General features: G+C 47.6%; 1 protein-coding gene across 3 annotated transcripts in view; it reads left to right on the top strand.

Moving 5' to 3' along the window:
• The window catches only part of Sipa1l3 (signal induced proliferation associated 1 like 3), a 235,067-nt gene that overhangs the window by 84,909 nt on the left and 132,017 nt on the right, over positions 1–18,141 (top strand). For all 3 annotated transcript variants that reach the window (XM_071604089.1, XM_071604088.1, XM_071604087.1), the window contains exon 2: positions 13,581–13,648. The gene's annotated coding sequence lies outside the window, so the exon portion shown is untranslated. The remainder of the gene's footprint in view (positions 1–13,580; positions 13,649–18,141) is intronic.

Raw genomic sequence — 18,141 nt, 5'->3', positions numbered from 1 at the left:
GACCATTGATCATGTGGAGTCTGGCCATTTTGACATTCTTTGATGCTCCCCTACCCTTGCCTTCTCCGGAGCTGCTTTCTCATTGAGGCCAAGCCCATGCCTTCTTCCCTTACCCGTCCCCAGGTAGGTCCAGAGTTTGAACCAGCACTACAGCCACCCCACCCCAGGCACCCTGATGGCCTTCCTGCCTTAGTCTCTGCACTCAGCTCAGCTTTGTTTTCCCAGGGCTCAGAGCAGTGGCTGGGCAGGCCTTTGGTTCTGGGCCATCACTGGAGGGAGCTTGTCCTGTAGGAAGAGAAGGTCTCTGTGTCTGTGAGCTGGGTTCTCCTACGTTCTTTGTCCTCTGGTTTCTCTGGCCTTATTCTTGTCAGTTCAGCCCCACGGCAGCCTCCCTCTGTCTTTTTGAGGGACTTTGGGCATTTGGGGAGCTTTAGTTCACTCAGCCAGTAAGAGCAGCTTATCCAGCGTGAGTTTAAAATCACAGCACGTGACCTGAGAGCACACAAGAGGAGAGAGAGCCGCCTTCCCCTCCTCCTGCCACAGAGTCCTCGGATCTCCGCATACCTGGCGCCAGCTCTGGCCTGGCTCTCTCTTTTGTGCTGCTGTTATGTGCCGGCCAGGCCACCTGTCCACACTGGCACCTCTGGGAGTCGGCTTCCCGCCTGCCCAGGAGCCTCGGACTAGGAGCAGTCGCAGGTCACAGGAAGGGGTAATTTGACATGTTTAGCTCGCACCAGGTACAAAAAAAAAAAAAGGTGAAACAACCTTGAAGGAGAAAAATATAGGGCATTAGTGAGCTCAGAAAGTACTCTCCCAAGTTGCTGGGGAGAACGCAGATCACCGAGACCTTTTTAGAAGACATTCTGAAAAACTTTTCTTTTTGTTTTGTTTGATGAGCAGTACATGCATGTGATAAAAAGGACACACAAAAGCATTCAGTGAGAAGTCTCCCTCCCCTGTCCACAGCCCTCCTAGGCAAGACTTCTCAGGTGTGTTCCTCCAGGCGCACATTCAATAAAAAAACAAGTATAGGGGCTGGGGTTGTGGCCTACCATGAGTGAGGCCCTGGGCTCGATCCTCAGCACCACATAAAAATAAATAAAATAAAGGCATTGTGTCCAACTACATCTAAAAAATAAATATTAAAAAAGTGTATATTCTTCATGCATATCTGCACCTCAGCTTGGAAATTATCCAAATATAATAGTCCACAGGTAGTCCTCACCCAGCACTGCCCCTCCTGAGATGCTGCCCTACAGACGCACTAGCCCCAGAACAAAGGATGTTTACTGCAGAATTGTTTTCAGTGGCAAAAAATTTAAAAAAATTTTAAAACTCTGGAAATAAAACAAATGCCCATTTTTTAGGGAATGATTAAAAAAAATATGGCACATTCATATTATTGGAATATCAGCTACTAAGAAAGGAGAGGGTAAGAGTGCTCCTAGCTGATTTGGAGGCACGTCCTTGATGTGTTTTGGGGAAAGCAATATTCTGAAAAATTAATATGATCTTATTTGTAGACAATAGAGTGACAGGAGTCATTGTCATCTTGTTTGGGGTGATGGGTGTTCTAGACTCTCCGGGTCACGTGGTCTACTCAGCCCAGCATTCAGCTGGGGGACTTGGCAGTGTCCTGATCTGTGGTCAAAACAGACCTCCCGGGCTGGGGATGTGGCTCAGTGGTAGAGCACTTGCCTCACATCTGCAGCAAAACAAAAGGAAGATCTTCACGTGCGAGTCGGTACTGGACGCCCAGCGGGGAGGGTGGACGGGCGCAGAGCTCATGGCGTGGGCTCCTGCTCACTGGGCCTCTCAGTCAGGCTAGTGTGTTCCCGTGATGGATGCTAGGGTGAGAAGTGGTTTCTCAGACCTTGACAGGCAACAGTTTGATCCACTTCCCAGTCTTTGGGTGGAATGAAATAAGCAAGAGTTGGTCACCTGTGACCATGCAGTGCCAAGGCTGCCACTCATAGACTGACACGAGAGCCGCGGAGATGCTGGGTCAAGGCACCAGGTCTGACTGGGTTCCAGTGAAGCCCAGAGGGGCAGGCAACACAGCCACTGCCTACCTCAGTCCTCCCTGGGCCACCACATGGAGCCACCAGGGACCACTTCTCATGCCCCATTCCTAAATGGGATTGCGGACCTGGAAGGAAGGTGGTGGGTGGATGCCCCACAGAACAGTCTCGTCGGACCACTCCAGGTGTCTTAGCACCGTGGGTCTCCAGTTAGGAGCCCAGGATTGATCTCTGGGGGACTCTGCCCCCTCCCCTTCCCTTCCTACCCCTGCTTCCAGCAGACACATCCTTCCAAGGCCTTGTGTCCCCTCAGACGGCATGTGGAGGTTTGTGGGGTGGCACTCTTGGCCCCTGTAAGTCACAGCTTGCCTCCTGCTGGGCTTCACTTGTTCAGTGCTTGTCCTCATAGGGAAAGGCGTGCAGGTCAATTGAGCCGTTCCCCAGCCTCTGACTAGAACGCCTTTATTCCCAGTGTCCCTCCTGTACCCTCCCCTCACCGAGATGAGAGTCCTTCCTGTCCTGACCGCAGCATCTCTCCCTTCCCCTCCTGTGGGCTCTTCATCAAAGGTCAGAGCTCCCTTCTCACTGGCTTGTCTTTCCTCGGACCCCCTCTGAGGAGGGAGGCCAGTCGGCCTTGGCTCTGTGGTGTCGTCTGGCTCAGGTTGTAGGTGTCTTCAGGGTTGGCCGGGATCCTGGAGGGAAGCCGAGGGCGTTGTGCCTCTGGGGATGTGGAAGAGCCTGCAGTGTGAGGGCTCCATTTACAGAGGTGTGAGCAGCAGGGGAATGATGAGGGGGTGACACTCCAGGACTAGCGAGGCCACAGGAGGGAGGGCAGCCAGTGTTGAGATGCGGGGACTCTCTGGGCAACTGAGTAGAGACACAGAAAGAGCTGGATCCTTGAAGGAGTCAGGCTGAGGTAATATAAAGAAAAGTTAAAAGTGTAAATTATTAGCATGAATTTTACCCTTCATGTCTGTGCTGTGTCATGCCAGTTTTTAATGTGAATAGCAGATTGTTTAATTTGTGTGTGGAATCACTAAATTGCACACTTGGTGTTTCCTGGCTCCGACATGCACGCTAAAATTTCACTCCTACCAGAACAGTGGAAAGGCTGCAAAAACCACTCCAGATGTTTCTATCTCTTTTTTTTTGGGGGGGGGGGCAACACTGGGGGATTGAACCCAGGAGTGCTCTACCACTGAGCCACATCTCCAGCCCCATCATTTTTTATTTTGAGGCAGGGACTCACTAGGTTCCAACTTGCGACCCTCCTGCCTCAGCCTCCCAAGTGGCTGGGATTACAGGTATGTGCCACCACCCCTGGTTTTGTTTCATCTTGATATGTGCCCGTTCTGCCAACACTCTCTGTGGCTTACTAAAAAGAAAAGGAAGTGGGTTGCTGTATCCTTCTCTTTCCATCCCCCTACCTGATTGGCTAATTCAGGGAAATGTGGCTAGTAGGAAAGCTTATGGTAGTGCTCCTTGGTCTTTAGAGTTTAGACTCTCATTCCCTTCTTCCTGTGTCAGACAAGTCCTGGCTCTAAAGGAAGCACCTCTGGGGGCTGATAGTGTCCTCACCTTCTCTTGTGGGTATGACTTTACTTATCTTTCCTTTGCTGGGCCTCTGTGGTCATCAGTCCCCTGAGATCCTGTGCTTGTGGGCGTTGGGAATACTCCATGTGAGTGCTGTGGCCAGGAGCAGCGGCTGCAGGAATGCATCCCCTTCACACATGCATGCTCCATTAGCTCTTGGACTTCACCTTGAAAATACAAGTTCAGAGCCAGGGACGCAGCTCAGTGGTAGAGCATTTGCCTAATATACACAAGGCCCTGGGTTTGATTCCCCAGCACTGGGGGGGAAAAAAAGGAAGAAAGAAAGAAAAGAAAGTAAGGAAGGAGAAAGGAAGGAAAAAGAAAAAGAAAGAAAGAAGTTTAAAGATAGAATTGTTACAGTTTTCAAGACAGTGACAGTACTAGATCAAGCTGAGGGCCTGTGTAGCTACTTGGTCTCCTGCCTGTGAAGTCGGCCCTCTCTGGGTTTGTCACACCAGGTAACAAATTACCAGTTTGAAATAGGGTTATGTCAGTGCCACAATTTTAACGGACTTAAGTTAATAACATTTAACATTAGGAATTAAAATCATTTAAAGGACAGGTACATTTTCAGTTGACTATACTTTCTTCTTTCCCTTTTTGTGGTGCTGGGGTTGGAACTAAGGGCCTTGCACACGCTCGGCAAGTGCTCTGCCAGAGTTGCATCCCCAGCCCTGATTGCGTTCAGATCAAAACAGCCACTGTCCTCACCTGCACCTGTTTGTCCAAATGAGGGTCCATCTTGACAAATGACAACATTAACCCTCGTTTACTCAGACCAGAAAACATATATATATCTATGAAAAGTCACATCTTGATTGAAAATGCAAAAATGTGCTCTACCAAAAATGAAGCAGCGACTGTTTACTTGGTTCATTTAATAGGCTTTTGGTGAACTGCTCTTGATCTTGGATACAGTTTGAATCTAGCAGAAAACTGCAGAGGGAAACTCATGAGGCTTCTCTCCCTCACCCTGTGGCAGTCTATCAGGAAGGCCGGTTTGTCTGTCACCTGAAATAGATCCTCACCAGCCTCCTCCTCTCCATTCCACTGCCCTAGCCCTGGGCCTAGTAGCCAGCTCAGGGTAGCAGCCACCCCACTGTTTCTGCCTGTTTCTTTTGCACCCCAATGGTCTCTATGCAACAGCCAGAGGGGTTTTTCAAAAATGGAAATCAGAACTCATCAGTCTCCTCGGATCCTCCTCCTCTTCTGCTTCTCCTCTCCTTTTCTCCTTCTCCTTCCCCTTTAGAGACTTTTATTACCAATCCAGTAATATAGCCTTTCAGCTAACTTTTAATTGAGATATAATTCATACAACTATAAAATTCACCACTTTTTAAGTGTATTCTCGCGTTGTACAACCATTACTAGTATTTAACTCCAGAACGTTCTCATTGACCCAGAAAGGGACCCCATACCCTTTACAAGTCACCCCCCAACTTCTCCCTCCCCAGTCCCTGGTAGTTATCAATCTACTCTCTGTCCCTGTGGATTTGCCAGTTTGGGGAATCGTGTTAGTGGGATCATGATGTGTGGCCTCGTTTGGCCTGCTCCTTTCACCCAGCATCGTGTTTTCGAGGCTCATCCGTATCACACAGGATCGGACCTTCTTTCCTTCTTGTGACGGCGTCACGCTCCCTGGTCTGGACGTAGCACATTCTGTTGACCTGTTCTTTTCACTGGCCTCCCTCTCCGTTCTTCTTTAGATCTGGGCTTCATTCGTGCCGTGTCCTGCCCAGTATGTGTTTGCCTATTTATTTTCTGGCCCTTATTCTGGACCAGAAGCTTTGTAATGGCAGGTCCCGTATCCTCTCTTGTCCTTCGTATCTGGCCTCCAGCTCCCCCTGTCCAGTGCAGGCTAGTACTTAACAGTTGCTATGAATGGCATAGCGTAACTCTCATTTCTCATTTCATCTCCTCTTAAGGCAGAATGATTCCAGTCCCATTCTGTGTGAAACGCCATGTCTAGCTTCCATTGGTGTTGAGGAAATGGTTAGGGTCCTGAGGTCCTAAACCATGAGGCCACCTGAAATGATAGCAGTTGCTAGCCGGACCCCCTGGTTGCTTGCCTGCTATGTAAGACCCAGTCTCATTGGAAAGGGGATTTTCCAGTGGTAATCATTTGGCTGCCAGGATATTGAAAAAAATAACAGAGAGTGGTTTCTCTCGTGAGCAAAATGTCCAGAGAATGGCAGTCCAGGGCTGGGGTGGCAGCTTTGTGGTCATCAGGAAAAGCAGGATCCTTTCATCTCAAATCTTTTTGCTTCACCATCCTTGTGACAAAGCTCTCATCCTTATCATGGCTTCATGGCCCAATGGGGCTGCTGCAGCCACAAGTTGGGGAACTTTCCTCAGAGGTCCACAGCAGCTTCCCCGTACCCCTTGTTAACCAGCCCTGACTGCGGAGAAGGAGGGGAAGAGTCTGCATATGGTGGGCAGTTAGCAACTGTGGTAGGTCTGTTTCTGCGCAGGTCCCTGGCCGTGGCAGCCAGCTTCTGCACTGGCCTGGACCTTCAGCCTCCTTTATTCCCTGAGCAGTCAGAATCAGAGCAGTGACTTTCTCTGGGTTATCTGGATGGCCAGAAGGTCTTCCCAAGGTCCCACCTGCCCAGAAAATCCTCCATGCCACCAGCAATAAGAATGATGATAGCTCTTATTAGTAAACGCTTACTACAAGCTAGATCCAGCTCTTCATGGAGTTATTTTGTACTTAATCCTCACAACACCCTTGTAATTATCCCCACTTTATAGATGAAGAAACTGAGAGGTTAAGTATCCAGAGACTTTCTCACTATTAACGTTTTTTTTTTTTTTTTCATTCTTCCCTTTCAATATATTATGAATAAGAGGATTAAAAAATAAAGCCTGACCTATTTTGGTAGATTGACCACTGTTCTAACTTCTGTCTGATTAGCTGGGATGTGGAGAATGCTTTGTGGAAAAGCACCCAGCAGTCGAAACCACATTGACAAGCTGTTTTTACAGGAGGGCAGGAAGGGGCTTAACTGTTGGCACATCCAGCAAATGTCTGGTGACAGGAGGAAAAAGGATCCACAAGCTATGCAGGATTTCCCGAGCCCAGGAGCCAGGGCCCAGCAGACCACAGTGCAATTGTGCCAGCAGGCTGGACTTAGCCTGTGAAATGATAGTCACCCCAACTTCTCTTAAAAGTCTGTGGGGAGAAGGAAGCTGTTCCCAGTTCAGGCCCTCTGAGAATTAGTTCAGGTGCCTGGTCATCTCTCTAGATGTCTCTGAACAACTTCGCTCAGTGGAAATCTTGGGTTCTCCAAATTCATCTCTGAGCCAAGTCTTTGAGACAACTTTTAGCCCTTGTCAGTGGCCATCAGCCAACTCTCCAGGGTGGGGGCATAGGCTGTGTCACATGACAGCACCTGGAGGGAGAGGTTGACAGGTTGACACCAGCTCTGCTCTCTCTTGGAACCCCATGGCCACAGGATGGCTGCTGCAACCATCTTCATCAGGAAGCCAGAGGTTCATCCTTCTCTTCTGGGCAGGGTAGTGTTCTGGGGAATAGAGGGACCTCTCAAATCCAACTATTACGTCCACATTCTAAGCTTAAAAAAAAAAACAGACTAATGAGGGGCAACGGGCTGTGTAGATGAGTCTGATCCTTTCTGGAAGGAGAGCAAGCACTTTTCTAGAATCCTTGGGTGAGAAGCCATGACCTACCCCAAGGTTATGAAGATGTGCTCTGTGTATCTTCTAAACACGCTTGTATTCTTCTGTTTACCTTTGGATCTTTGCCCCATCAACATTTGGGGCTCGAGGCTAAGCCCACGCTCTTCACTGCTGCACTGGTGGAGGTTCTGGAACCAGAGCCCCTGCATCAGATCCTTCCTGCTGTGCCACCTGCTTACTGGGTGCAGCTTGCGTGGGCAAATTCTCTCTCTGTGCCTCCATTTTCTGGTGGGCTACCTAGGGATCCTAGTAGAATTTCCATGTTGTTACAGGGTTAAATGAATTGATTTAAAGAGCTAAAAAGGTGCCTGGCATGTAGTAAAATCAAAACATCAACCTGTGCTTGAACCTGGAATGAGAATTTACAAGGCTGCACTTGGGACTGGGAGCTCAGCAAGGACCCTGGCACCAGCCAGTGGGAGAAGTGAAGCGCACCACTGAGGTTCCTCTTTGTCTTTACAAGAACTTGCCAAACTACTCTCCAAAAATGTTTGTTCCAATTTCCACTCCCGCCCACGGTGACTGAGAGTTCCCCTTACTCCACAATTCAGCACATTTGGTGTTGTCAGACTCTGACATTTTGACCAATCTGCTGTATGTGAAATGGTCACAGTGTTTTCCCTGAGCAGCTTCCCTGCAGAGCTCTATCTGCGAGCCACACCACCATGGCGTTACCTGGGCTAGGCTGCAGGCAGGACAGCCATCAGGCCCCTGGCACAGTGGAGTCCCCACAGCTCCATGTCCTGGGCCCTGCACTGGCCCACTTATCTTTGGAGGCAGGTGAGGTGTTGGGGCATAGGAAATGAGGAAGTGCGATCCTCAGAGCCAGTGACCCAGCCTGAGTGATATTTCATCCATCAGTGAAAGACCCAGTGCTAAATCGTTAATGCAGGTTATTAATAGAATATAGGTCATAAGAGAAAATATGATTAATTGCAAGATGTTCTCTGTGGCTGTTGAGGGCCTAGATTTTCCCAAAGCAAACTCCTTTCTTCCCAGATCAGCTTTTCTTGGTCGCGGTGTGGGTGGAGGCGGGGATGAGCAGATATTTTCCTAAGTCACTACTTCAAAGACAGGGCAGGGGAAGTCTAGTGGGAATCTTCTCTAAATGAAGCACAAGAAAACCACTTTATTAGTTGGGTAAGTAAACCTCTGACGCCCGACGTGAAGCTCTGGTAACTTCCAAAAAGGAAGCTTGTGGCGGAAGGCCTCCCGGGGTATAGTTCTCCACCACCTCAGATGATCGTGCCTAGACCAGCCACTTCTATAGCGGCTCTGTGGAGAGGAGAGGCCTGGCTGTCCCTCCTCACCACCTGGCAAGAGAGGGTGCCTATGGCCAAGGCGCTCTTATAGGTCACATGGAACTGCCCAGGAGTGTATCCTGCTCCTCGACAGGAAACAGGAAAGAACCTCCTGCCATCTCTGGCTTGACTCCGGCGGGCTAGGAATCCTGCTCATTGAAAGCAGACGCCAGTAACAGTCACAATTCCTGACCAGTTAGATTAGCCATCCCTTCTTCCTCAGGGAGGGCCAGGTAAAGAGGAGTTGTTTTGTAACAAAATGTCTGAGACAATCCACTTAAAAAGAGGAAAGGTTTATTCTGGCTCAGATTTAGTGGTTTCAATCCATGGTTACTTGGCCTGTTGCTTTTGGGTCTGTGGCGAGGCAGAACATCATGGCAGGATTGTGTGGTGGAGGAAGCTGGCTTCATGTTGGCCAGGAAGCAAAAAAGAGTAAGCCAGAGTCCCATATTTCCCTTCAAGGGTACATCTCCAGTGACTGAAAATCTCCCACTAGGCCTCACCTCTTAAAGGATCCACCACCTTCTAAAGCACCAAGCTGAGGACCAAGCCTCTTTAACACATAGGCCTTTGGGGGCCCAAATCCACACTGTGGCAGGTGTGGAGTGGTGTGAGTGGGTGATCCCTTCCATTGGGGATGAGATGGAATAGAAAAGTCAGGTCTATAAGTACAGGGACAGAAAAGCACAGGTGTGCTCCCTCGCCTTGGAGTCAGGGAGCAGCGCCCTGGCCAGCCAGGCACAATGCAGGAACCCTCACCAGTCGTGGCATGTTCAGAGGGTCTCAATGAGGCTCTAAACCAAGGTCACTGAACCATTACTTGGGAGATTGGTTTTCAGCACATTAATTATGAAATTGTGGAACTGTTTGCAGACACTTCCCTGAAAGTCCATTTTATAAAACAGAAAAAACTGGAGCCAGTGTAGATAAAACAGTGCTCTAGAGATCTATAGTCTCACTCACTGCCTGTCCTTACCCTCTGAGGAGTTCAAGGTGAAACCTCCTGGGGCTCTCGGCATCCTGCTCTCTTCTCCAGCTGACACTGAGCCCCAAAGAATTCACTTAAGCATCCCAAACCTCAGTGTCCTTATCCAGCAAGTGGAGGCCAGACTAGATCAGAGTAGTCTTCACTCAGTTCCTCTGGACAGGGGTTTCAGAGGTCTTTGACATCTTGAGGTGTGCAGTATTTTTGTGGATTTTTGTTTTGCCTGAGAGATGGGACAGTTTATTTTTTATTTTTATTTTTTTGAAAAGCCATGTACACTCAAACATGAAGCATGAGCACCGTGTTGAGTTTTGAGGTCCCTGCGTGTTTCTGTTATTCCTATTGTAAGTGACAGTATCTCCCAGCTTAAACTGCAAAGGGAAGTTAATGGCTCAGGGACCTGAAAATCCCGAAACTGCTGTAAATGGAGTCACCACTCAGGTATTCTCATCAGGACTTTGCCGCTGGGAAGCCCTCAGCTCCCTGCCTTCCATCTCATCTCTCTCACCCAGTAATCACAGCAAAATTTCCAGGACCAGCTCTGATTGGCCCTGCTTGGCCCAGTTACCTTTCCCAGAGCCAATCCCTGTGGCCCAAGGGAGGAAACATGTGGCCTAGGAGCCAGGCCAGGAGACTTCCTCATGCCCATTCTTTTTCTGGGATTCTGTTCATGGTATAAACCAGTGGAAAGTGAAGTGCTTGGTCTGTGGGTGTAACGTGTGTGACAGATGAGCCACAGCCATGACCATGCTGGGATTGCCAAGACAACTCCAAGGGCATCCTCCCTTCCCAGTAGTCTCAGGTGAGGTTCTGGAATAGCAGATCCTGGCCGGACTCTTGGCCTGAGCCCTCCTTTCCACAACCAAGCATTTTCTTTTCCTGTGGGAGGGATCCCTGACTGATGGGTCTCCACAGCCTCCTGCAGGAGGCAGTTCCCGGCCGAAGAGAAGGCACCGTTGACATTACTGCTGATCTGCCTTTACAGAGCCATGTGTATTGCATTAGAGAAAGGGAGAGAAATTAGAGATGCAGAAAAGCAATTTCCGTTGCAATTTTAAAAGCAGCTATTAAAATTTTACAAGAGGTTTATTACAGGGGCTTCCTGATCATCCCAGGAATTTTTTTAATGGAAAGTCTTGTGATAAAGGAAAATGTTCTGGGTGCTTCTGGTTCCCCCTTGCCCTGCCAAACATTTTGAAAATCAAAATTTTTAGGACTTCATACACCAGCTGAGGGACAGCAACTGCTCAAGAGGCTATTTTTGAGTTTTTTACAAGTGTGTGTTTTTCTGTATTTGCTGTTTCTATGTATAGTAACTATTTTTTAATTTTTTATTTTTACTTTCCCAAAGGCCTGGTGGTGAGTCGTGGGAATCATTGAGAATGGCGGTTGCCTCAGCCCTTCTATGTTAGTTCAGAATCGTTTGGTTGTATGAACAAATAGAAATTCAGGTCAGCCTGCTTTTGTATAAAAGGAAATGTTTGGACTCAGTAGCCTGGGAGAGTCTTATACGGGCTTCAGGAATGGTGGGATCCAGGGCTTCCAGTGCGATTGCCAGGATCCTTTTCCTTCTACCTCTGGGCTCAGCTTTCCTCTGTGTTGGTTTACTCTCAGGCAGGCTCTGAGTCACCAACATAAGTAGGTCTAACCAGCTTCAGAGGCTCAGGGAAAATAAGCCATCTTTCTTTCCTGTAGTCCCAACGCTGTCCTGGGGTACGTGTTTTTTGGCTCTGATCATTTTTGCACCCATGCCAGAAACAGGGAAAGTGATACAGTGGCTTTATTACCAGTCCAGGTGAGTCCCACCTCCACCCCCAACCACATAAGAAATGCCAAGAATGAGAAAAGAGGAGATTCAGAGAGCTGACCCTGGGAGGGAAATGGTGCAGGATGGGCGGAAACAGCCAGCACTTAGGACCTTTCCCATACCAACTTCATGAGGCTGAATCTGCCCCACACTCCCAAGTTTTTGTCTCCTCTTGGAACCTGCTCCATCTTTACCTTGTTCCAAGTTGAGTGTAGGGTTTTGTGTGTGCGTGCGGTGCCGGGGATGAATCCAGGGCCTTGTGCATGATAGACAAGCACTACTGCTACTGAGCTCCAGCCCCAGCCCTAGTTAGGAGGTTCTTGATCTTGGGTGTGTGGACTCAAGAAGTGAAGAGGATCATGAAGTTGGCTGGGAAAAAACATCACGTCTCTGTTTTCTTTACCATGTCACTGAAATATAGCATTTCCTTATGAACGAGAGCAACAAACCACAATTGTTAGCAACACCTGTGACTTTGTCACACTGGAAGCCACATATATTTTCATATGACATTACAGTAATTGCAAGTATCATAAAATGTCACACTCGTTTTTCTGAATCACTGAAGTTATTGTACCCACCACTAGATCTCATAATTTGAAGCGTTGATCAAGAAGCATGGATAGGACCATGTCTCAGATTTGGTTTTGTTTTAAGAGGACTTGATTGGAATTGGTTTCCTTTGTACTCTTGGTATTGTACCCTTCTTCACCAGTCTGCCAACAAGAGTCCCTGTCATAAGAAAGGTTTAAGAACCCCTGTGAGCTTCTCTAGGACCCCATTCTCCAGGAGAGGGATTTTTAAAGAGGTCCTGACTCCTTTGGAGCAGCTGCTCGTTGGGTTTCCTTTCAGGGAGGCTTTCTGGAGGCAGTGGCGTGGTCTGGTTTGGGTGGTGAGGCAGGGAGGCATCGCCAGCCTGTGGTTAGCCCTCCTTCGCTGCCAGAACAGAACGTGGGCCAGCCTGGGGGTCTGGAGCAGGCCCTGGAGTAGGGCTGCCTAGGTTCATGCCCAGTGACATAATCAACTTTAGTTACTGACAGGGCAGCCTCCACCAGTGGGTTTCTTCCTCTATGTCTCAGTTTTCTCATCTGTTACCATGGCAGGATTACTCGTTTACCCCTTGGGGCACTGGGAGAGTGAAGTGAGTCAGCACAGGACAGAACCAGCACAAAGGGAGTAAGGGTCATTACCAAGTGGCCATTTCATATAGGGTGGCTCTGGGTTGTTTTAGATCTCATCTTCCTGACTTAGGGCCTGTCCTGTGCTGGTACCTGGAATGTGATGGAGAACAATACCAACCATGGCTCCTCAGCCTGGAGACATTCATTTTTTATGAAGTATCCATTCAAATATGAGCAAGTGAGGAAGTGAGGTAGCATGGGAACACACCTGCAGTCTCAGTGACGGGGAGGCTGAGGCAGGAGTCTTGCAAGTTCAAGGCCAGCATGGGCAACGTAGTGAGACCCTGTCTCAAAAAATAAAAAGGACTGGGGACGTAACTTAGAGGTAGAACACCCCTGGGTTCAAGTCCAGTACCAATAATAATAATAATAATAATAATGGTGTGTGTATTTTAACCATATTGAATATTCAGACATAAATTTATAATATAAAGTTGTAAGTCAGGACAAGAGCTATTTCTTTGTCATTCCTCTGCTCACAGTTGTCTAACGGAAATGTCCTTTATGATGGTCCTCCATCTGTCTGCCCTCATTTCTCACCACTTGCCCTCACTCATCTGGCACCAGCCACTCTGACCTCCTGGCTGCTCTGGAAGTGTTCCACACCGGCTCCTGCCTCAGGGCCTCTGTACTGGCTATTTTTGTGTCCAGGAGGCTCTTTCTCAAATAGTCAACCTTACTCACCTGTTCAGGTAACTAGCCTCTCCCCATAGAGACCTTCCCTAAGTGCCCCATGTGAAATAGCAGCCCTGTCACTCTCGCCCCCAACCTTGTATTTTGGGTTTGTTTATTGTCTTCCTTGCCACTAGAAGGTCTAGTCCCTGGGGAGAGAGCAGTTTATCTTGGCCCTGGTGCATTCTCGGTGACTGGCACATAGCAGGAGTTCAGTAAACATTTGTTATGGGAGTCAATATGTGAATGACAGGTGGGTACTATAGCAGGATGACTGAGTTAAGTCAAAGAAATCAGCTCTTTTTTTCCTTCTCTGCGTAGATGCACAGTCTTTGAAGTTGGCTCTCCTGGGACCCTCAAGGCACACTAGTCTCCAGAACATACTAAGGGTGAGTACAGTGTGGCTGTTCATTTGTTTAAATTTTATAATGAGCATATCTAAACATGTTTATTAAAGGGTATCAAAGGAAAAATGGAAGTGATCTTCATTGTCTTTCCATCACTCGGGAGCCCAGCATTCCCCTTAGAGTGGTTACAGTTGGCTCTCCAGTGGGTGTCCTGCCAATCTTTTTCCCATACAGGAACAATCCTACTTACGAATATATACATTTTTTAAAATTTTAGTTTGCTGTGTAAGAAAAAGGAACTGTGGGGCTGGGGATGTGGCTCAAGCGGTAGCGCGCTCGCCTGGCATGCGTGCGGCCCGGGTTCGATCCTCAGCACCACATACAAACAAAGATGTTGTGCCTGCCGAAAACTAAAAAATAAATAAATAAATAAATATTTAAAAAAAAAAAGAAAAAGGAACTGTGCTATATTGATGCTTCTGGAGCATGCTTTCCCCGTCCTCGACAGCAGTGTGTCTTGGAGGTCTTCATAAGCATAAATCAATGTATTGCACTGCTTTTTCTTTGTTTGTTTGTTTGTTTTATTAATTTGAGTAAAACTCAGTCTCTGGTATACGGTTCTTTGAGTTTAGACAAAGGTATTCAGTTGTGAAACTGCTACTATAGTCAATACAGAACCAGGCCCCGTGGTGCCAGAGGCTGAGGCAGGGAGGATTACAAGTTCAAGGCTAGCCTCAGCCATTTAGTAAGACCCTCAGTAACTTAGCAAGACCCTGTCTCAAAATAAAAAGAATGAAGGTATAGCTCAGTAGTAGAGTGCCCCTAGGTTCAACCCCCAGTACCCAGAAATAAAAAGAGAACGGCCACATCACCCCACTGTGTAAGTGTACTGTTTTCTCTGTAGGTCAAAAATATAATGCAGGTCTTTGCATATAATTAAAATATAAACAGATGGCAAATACCTACCTGTATCTATGGATTTTGAATAGGCTATATTTAGGTTTCTGGGTTTTGGTTTTTTGCTAGTGAACATTCTCCTTTCTCATATCTGTGAGATGGAATCTAAGCAGTGGAGGAGGTCTCGGGCTGTGTGTTATTCCAGCATGGGAGGCATTCCTAAATGAGGATGTCAACCTTTGTTGGCAAGGTGCTTGGTGGGGGTGTTTGATCTTTGAGGGACCAAGAGACCCTAACAACATGGAAGAAGATTCTGGCAGGCAGACTCTGGGCACAGAGTGGTTGGCTGAGCTGCAGAGACCAGTCATGCAAGCTGTGGAAACTGCGTGAATCCACGTGGACTGTCTCTTGGCTGTTCACCGGGTCTCGTCATATTCCTTTGTCCTGCCAGAGCTCTTCCTGGATACCTGGAGTTTATCGTGGGACAATGTGTAGGGGCCAGGTTTCCATCAAAGGATGCTTCTTACCGTAATTTTTATTAGCTCTTATTTTTTATGTTATTTTATCTTTTGCAGTATTAGGATTTGAACCCAGGGACATTGTATCAGTGAGCCATATCCCCAGCTCTCTTTTATTTTGTATTTTGAAACAGGGTCTGGCCAAGTTGTGCAGGCTGGCCTTGAACCTGCAGCCTCCTGAGTAGCTGGGATTATAGCCTTGTGCCACTGCAAGTGGCTAGCTCTCTAATTTTTAAAAAGTTTTTGAATTACAGAAAAGTTCAAAAATGCTATCTACCCTTTCACTAGCTTCCTCTGATGTTCCCATCCTATTCTACTGAAGCGCAATGATCAAAACCAAGAAATTAGCCCTGGTCCAGTATTTTTAATCTGATTACTTAATAATCAGATTTTACCAGTCTTTCTACTGTTGCCCCTTTTTTGTTCCAAGATCTTATGCTGCATTCAGTTGTCACGTCACCTTAATCTCCTCCAATCTGTAACAGTCCCTTCATGACCTTGCACTTTGGATCATTTGGTTAAGGTGGGTTCTGCCAGGTGTCTCCACTGTCAAGCCACTCTTTCTCTTTATAACTAATAGATACATTGGGGGAGATACTTTGAGACTGTGTTATGTCCTGCATCTTAAACTTCCATTGGTGGATGGATCTTTCCTGCAACAGTAATTACTGAAGTGTCTCCCTAAGGGTGATTTTGTGTATCGTCCCATCTCTGTGTATTAACTGGAATTCTATAAGGAAGACAGTTATTTCTTTACATTTCTTTATTCAGTTATTAATTTATATTGTATGGACTCAGGCTTTAATCTAGCACGTTCCTTTTTAATGTGGTAGAAGGTTCCAAATTTCAAGTGAATTCCTAGCATTGCCTCTTAAACATTCTGTAGGAATGAAACAGACAAAATCTTTTCCCTGAGTGAGCTGAGATTTTACTGCAGGACAAAACAGTCCAGAAATAAGACATGAGTATAGAATGAGTGTGATGGGATAAGTGCTGCAGAAGTGCAGAGGACAGGGCTGGGGATGTAGCTTAGTGGGTAGAGCGCTTGCCTAAAATGCGCAAGGCCCTGGGTTCAATCCCCAGCACCACAAAAAAATAAAATAAAGTGCAGGGAAAGGTGTCAGGGGAATTTAGACAAGGTGGTCAGGGAAGGCTCTCAGAGGGGACCCCGACTGAGGCAGTACCAGCTGGGAGATGTCGGACAAATCACCCCACTTATGAACAGGGCTTTAGGAATTGTCCCTGCTCAGTATATAGCTAAATGTAACCCTGTGGAAATGCCAGGTATGTCCAGATCTTATATTCTTTTCCCCATAAAGGAGAAAAATGAGGAATTTTTGCTGGTGCATTGAACCCAAATTGCTGTGTCAGGTCAATTTCATGGTACATGAATGAATCTGGACCCAGCATGATGAATGTGAGCTTAGTCTGCTGCTCTGGGCATGGCCTCTGTGACCTCAGCTGAATCAAACATCAAGACATGGAAACACCAGGCAAATCCAAATGTATCATTTTCATTTCATTTTTTTAAAGTTACTTTTTCTTGTAGCAAAAGATAGCAATTTTCCATTTTTAGTGGCCATAAAGATTCCTTAAAGGTGAGTTGATTTATAGAGATTATTTAGTAATAGTTGCCCAGGTGGAGTACATTGTATTGGCCCAGCCTTCTGCTCTTCTTCCTGTAGACCAGGGGTTCCCAACTGGAGGCCTGAACTGAGGTTGGCAAACAATGACCATGGGATTGATTTCTCTCCCAGAGCAGCAAACCTGGTGGTTCCTGACTGCCAGCATGAGTTTGGTGGCTGAGTAGTGTCTGTAGATTCTCTTGGCCTTTCCCCTGTGGTTGCAGGGTTGCTGCTGTAGCTGCAGACAGGGAAGGATTGATTCCCATGCCAGGTCTCCATTCTGGACTGCTTAAATACTCTCCAAATCCCCCCAGAAGATTCCACTTCCATCTCATTGGCCAGAAATGTGTGACATAGCCTCCTCTTCTCCAAGGAAGGTGAGAAAGTCCATTCAACTCTCAGCCTTTTCTGAGGAGGCAGCCCGAGAAAAGGGGGAACTGAGTGTCGGATGGGTTGGCCAGCCAAGTGCCTGGTCCCTCAAGGGAAGAAGAGTGATAATAATTGACATTAAGGGGTGCTGACTTTGTGCCAAGCCCTGCTGGAAGCACTTTACATGATGATCTCAGTCCTTACAACCACTTTGTGACGTCACTGCTGTGATATCCATCCCCAGAATAATGACAAGGAAACTGAGGCAGAGAGTGGTGAAGCCACTTGCTGCAGAAAGGACCTGGGGTGGGAACACTTGAGCTGTCTTCAGGACCCTCAGCCACTACCCTGTGTTGCTTCATGAGAGATCCAGGGGTCCCAGTCCACTCTTTGGCCTCCATTTAAATTCTTTCATCCGGAAAAACAAGGTAGGGTATCTTGCTTTGGGGGAAGTTGTGATCATTGACATACCTTCTTGTGACTCACTTCCATCTGTGTGTAACTGTCTCCCTCTGGTCCTGGTCCAGTCCTGACCTTCCTCTTATAATCAGTACCTGTGCTTTTAATGATTCTCCCCAGAATGGGGCTTCCAGCCTTGGTGACTTTCTCTGAAGCTCCGCTGACTGGTTCAACGCACATTTAATGAACACCTTTTCTGTGCTTGCCCCTGAGGTGTCGTGGCGACGCAGGAGTAGCTGGGGTAGTCTTGTGGCTGGATAGCCTGCCCTCCTAGGTTCTTCAGCCAGTGAGGGAGGCAGCCCTCATAGACAGTAGTAGACCAGAGTGGTCACTGCTGTAGTGGGCAAGCCCAGGAGTCTGTGGGTCTGCAGTGGAAGGGTCCAACCTAGCCTCGGGGTAGGAGGTGGGGGGCTCCTTGAAACAGCTTTTTGGGCCATCGAGGAAGAATAGGGATTTATCATGGAGCACTTCCTCCCTTCTTACCCCCTCCCCCTTTTCAGTGAAACTCTTTTCACTCAGTTTGCCTGTCTGAATTTGTGTTGTCTTCTCCGCAAAATGAAAGGTTTGAACTTAGGTTTTCATCCATCCATCTAAGCAGTCAACCAGCAGTGACTGGGCATTTCCCACGTGCCTGGTCCTGTACCGGGCATGGGCCTCCTGGGTCCAG

Source organism: Marmota flaviventris, chromosome 18, assembly GCF_047511675.1.
Source record: "Marmota flaviventris isolate mMarFla1 chromosome 18, mMarFla1.hap1, whole genome shotgun sequence".
In the NCBI taxonomy this organism is placed as follows: domain Eukaryota; kingdom Metazoa; phylum Chordata; class Mammalia; order Rodentia; family Sciuridae; genus Marmota; species Marmota flaviventris.
The sequence above is the reverse complement of the archived record's forward strand: the minus strand, read 5'-3'. Positions and strand labels throughout refer to the sequence as shown.